The 4,931-nt window shown below is 46.3% G+C and overlaps 1 pseudogene; it reads right to left on the reverse strand.

Annotated features, from left to right (window-relative positions):
• Positions 1 to 2,675: 2,675 nt before the first annotated feature.
• On the reverse strand, positions 2,676 to 2,911 carry LOC139267537 (U2 spliceosomal RNA; annotated as a pseudogene).
• Between the last annotated feature and the right edge of the window lie 2,020 nt (positions 2,912 to 4,931).

Raw genomic sequence — 4,931 nt, forward strand, 5'->3', positions numbered from 1 at the left:
CCTCTGCAACATGGTGGTTTGCCGGATTAACAGGATTTGCAGCTCACCTGCACACTCGTTGGAGGTGTCCCATTGTTCCACAGCCCTTGCAAATGTACCCTTTGAAGCAGCATGAATGGAAACTATGATCACCCCCGCAGCGCCAACAAGATGTTAATGGCCTGCATTCATCACATTTGATGGTGGACTCTGAGACATCTGCGGACATGCAGCTACAGACATGTGTGACCTGCCCTGTACGTTGCAATTTGAAAACAACGTCACTTTGTTCACAGTACTTGTAGCAGCAATTGTGTGCTGAGAAAAATTGCTTTGTATTGTCATTGGTGGCACTCAAGGTTGGTGTCTCTACAGTCAAAAGTTTGCTAAGTATTGTTTCGTGGCCAATGCCAAGTAAGAAAAAGTCTCTGAGCATGTGCTCCAAATGTCCTTCAAATTTGCAATGTCCTGCAAGGCGTCTTAGCTCCCTCGGTGTAGAACCACCGAGGGTGTGGAACCACCGGGAAGGTAGAACCAGCATGGGTGTAGAACCACCGGGAATGAAGAACCACCGGGAATGTAGACCCACCGGGGGTGTGGAACCACCGGGGGTGTGGAACCACCGGGAGTGTAGAACCACCGGGGGTGTGGAACCACCGGGAGTGTGGACATAACTCTCCACTTCCTGGCTTTCAGACCTTTTGTAGGTGTAGAACCAATACCTTGCCACCAGAACGCTTTCCTTCAGGTTCAAATGCTCCCGGACCAGTGTGCACACATCATCGTATGATTTCTCTGTGGGTTTTGCTGGAGCAAGCAGATTTTTCATGAGGCCATGCGATGGTACCCCGCAGTCGGTGAGGAGAATCGCCCTTCTTTTGGCAGCATTCGCTTCTCCATCCAGCTCGTTGGCTACGAAGTATTGGTCGAGTCGCTCCACAAAGGATTCCCAATCATCTCCCTCTGAGAATTTCTCCAGGATGCCCATTGTTCTCTGCATCATTGGGTTCGCTGTCTGTATCTCGTCGACAGTTGTTATGTATGAAGAAAAAGTCAGACTCAATACTGTGAGCTCAAAGTAAAGTATGACCTTCCTCTTTTATTGCAGGTCTCCAGAGTGCCTCTCCAACCTGTGAGGCCTCCTTAAATACCAGTGCTCACAAGGGATTATGGGATCCCTTGGGACTCCAGGGGATGAGCCCCCTGGTGGCTGTACAGTGTATATACAAGCTTACATATATAACACATACGAGGTGCATACTCGCCTGTGAAGGTTCCCGCAAGTTCCGTGTTTGCGCATGTGAAGCGTATGCACCTAAACCCGGCACTTGCAATCTGTCAAAAGTTCTATTCACAGATTGCCACATGCGAAACTAAAAGACCTCCTCAGCTGGAGAGTTGGGCGATTTGCCCAAATCCTGCCTAGCGAATGTTCTTCAAATTCTTACAAATGGAAAAAGCAAGCGTAAGGCCTGCTTTTATCAATGTAAAAATTTTAAAGTACATTAAAGTACAAATGTAAAAAATACATTTTTTACACATAATTTAAACATTTAAAATCCTGTTTATTTAAGGTAAGTTTATTTTTAGACCCTTTAAAATATGTAAATTTATTTTTCAAAGAGTTAAATTTTTGTTTTAAATAATTAATTAAATTCCATTTTTATTAATTTGAAATATATTATTTTTTTTATTTTCAAAATATACTTTATTCATGTAAAAATTTGTACAGTACATTCAAAAGCAGTTCAGTACATTTAGCTGCGGTCAGCAATCCCATACATTACATTTGGCAGTTGCTGACGGCAGTTCCGTTCGATACATTTCCTTGCTTTTCAGTCAAGTACAATTCGGTACAATACGGGATACATTGTAGTACATTCAACAAAATACATTACATGTGTCACTATACAGTACATGGAATGGGTGACCGTACATTTACATTTTTCTTTTCAACGTGCATTACGAAACAGACCTTGCATTGTACATGGCACTACATAGGTGTTTACAGATCATGGTGCTCCATGTACACAAAAAAGAAGTTATAAGTACAGGCCGAGGGGAGTTTTGTACTGATTCCAGCCCCTGGGTTTACCGTGGCAGAAGGGCTTTAAACTGTGGCCCTTCCCCACCGTGCCTTTGCGGCGAATGCACCAATTTTAAGTGCATCCCTCAGCATGTAATCCTGGATCTTGGATTGCGCCAGTCTGCAACACGCAGACGTGGACATCTCCTTGCTCTGGAAGACCAGCAAGTTTCGGCAAGACCAAAGAGCGTCTTTGACCGAGTTGATGGCCCTCCAGCAGCAGGTGATGTCTGTCTCGGTGTGTGTCCCTGGGAACAGTCCGTAGAGCACAGAGTCCTGTGTTACGGAGCTGCTTGGGATGAACCTCGACAGCAACCACTGCATCTCTTTCCAAACCTGCCTTGCGAAGGCGCAATCCTGAAGGAGATGGGTGACAGTCTCGTCTGCCCCGCAGCCGACTCGGGGGCACCGTGCCGTTCTGCTGAGATGTCTGCTGTGAATGAATGCTCTGATGGGTAAGGCCCTCCTCACCACCAAACAAGCTATGTTTTTTTTTTTTTTTAAATTCGTAGCCAATCGTTCCAATTCTTTGTCAAATCACAAACGCCAGAGGTCACCTTGCACATGCCAAGGATCACTCTGCGCCAATGCTCTTAGCCAAAAGGCCTAGAGCCACTGCACCGTTCCTGGAAGTACTGCAATACCAGGTTCGTGCCATGGAGGTGGATGGGTCAGGTCCCCCACACACCTCCGTGGAGGTGGATGGGTCAACCCTCCCCACCCACCTTCTGTTTCCAAAAATGCAAGCATATACCTTCCCGACCAGGGAGGAACCACCATGAGGTCATGGTGGCTGGTCAGAAACGGTACTACACTTGATCTTAGCCAAAAGGCCAAACAAGCTATGTATTGGTGCTTGTGTGACAGCTCTGGCGATGAGACGTTCTGCCAAACGAGTTCGACAGTCTGCTCGGGGAACCACCCGACAGGGTCCACACTCTCCTTCTTTCGTAGAGCATCCAGGACGTTACGTGCTGACCACTGCTTTATGGCCTTGTGGTCAAAGGGTTTTTTTGTTATAAACTTTTCCACAAAGGACAGGTGGACAGGCATGGTCCAACTGGTGGGGGCATTTCGCGGCAGCGTGGACAGGCCCATCCTTCGCAACAATGGGAACAGGTAGAACCTCAGCACATAGTGACACTTGGTGTTTGCGTACCGGGGGTCTGTGCACAGCTTGATGCAGCCGCACACAAAGGTCGCCATCAGGATGAGGGTCACGTTCGGAACATCGTTTCCTCCACTGTCCAGAGATTTGTACAATGTGTCTCTGCGGACACGGTCCATTTTGGACCTCTAGACAAAGTGGAAGACGGCCCGGGTGACTGCCGTGGCACAGGAGCGAGGGATGGGCCAGAGCTGTGCCACGTACAGCAACCTCGAGAGCACCTCACTCCTGATGACCAGGTTCTTTCACCAGCTTCCACCATCCCAGTTTTTGCTTCACTTTGGCAATACGCTCTTCCAAGTTTTCTGTGTTTTGGGGATATTCCCATTCATACTTATGGTGATTCCATAGATACCATCAGTATGGATGGGAGATGCCCCTACTCTGATCGGTTGTTCCGGCCCACGCGATATCATTGAATCGTACAAAACCCTTACGATCCTGAGATACATGTGCGTCTACGAAGGTCTTAGTGTAGAGGGCCAGGACCAGAAGTTTCCAAACCTCCGCAACCACCAGGTAGATTCATAAAAAAATTTCAGGTCAGAACCGCGGGATATATTCAAAAGGGAGTTAGATGTGGCCCTGACTGCTAAAGGGATCAAGGCGTATGGAGAGAAAGCAGGAATGGGGTCCTAAGGTTGTAAAAATAATCAGCCATGATCATATTGAATGGTGGTGCAGGCTCGAAGGACCGAATGGCCTACTCCTGCACCTATTTTCAATGTTTCTATGAAGCCTCCAAATGCAATTTGTGATAATGATCAGATAATCTGTTTTCGTGATGTTGATTGAGGAATAAATATTGGCCAGGACACCGGGGATAACTCCCCTAATCTTACACAAGAACATAAGAACATAGGAAATAGGAGTAGGAGTAGGCCATATAGCCCCTCGCACCTGCTCTGCCATTCAATACGTTCATGGCTGATCTGATCATGGACTCAGGTCCACTTCCCCGCCCACTCCCCATAACCCCTTATCCCCTTATCATTTAAGAAACTATCTATTTCTGTCATAATTTTATTCAATGTCCCAGCTTCCACAGCTCTCTGAGGAAGCAAATTCCACAGATTTACAACCCTCTGAGAGAAGAAATTTCTCTTCATCTCAGCTTTAAATGGGCGGCCCCTTATTCTAAGATTATGCCCTTTAGTTATAGTCTCCTACAATCAGCGGAAACATCCTCTCTACATCCAACTTGTCAAGCCCCCTCAGAATCTTATACGTTTCGATAAGATCACCTCTCATTCTTCTGAATTCCAATGAGTAGAGGCCCAACCTACTCAACTTTCCTCATAAGTCAACACCCTCATTTCTGAAATCAACCGAGTGAACCTTCTCTGAACTGTCTCCAAAGCAAGTATATCCTTTCGTAAATATGGAAACCAAAACTGCACGCGGTATTCCAGGTGTGGCCTCACCAATACCCTGATTAACTGTAGGACAACTTCCCTGCTTTTATACTCCATCCCCTTTGCAATAAAGAACAATATCCCATTGGCCTTCCTGGTCACTTGCTGTACCTGCATACTATCCTTTTGTGTTTCATGCACAAGTACCCCCAAGTCCTGCTGTACTGCAGCACTTTGCAATTTTTCTCCATTTAAATAATAACTTGCTCTTTGATTTTTTTGCTGCCAAACTGCATGATCTTTCACACTTTCCAATATTATACTCCATCTGCCAAACTTTTGC

This window comes from Pristiophorus japonicus, chromosome 7 (assembly GCF_044704955.1).
Source record: "Pristiophorus japonicus isolate sPriJap1 chromosome 7, sPriJap1.hap1, whole genome shotgun sequence".
Lineage (NCBI taxonomy): Eukaryota > Metazoa > Chordata > Chondrichthyes > Pristiophoridae > Pristiophorus > Pristiophorus japonicus.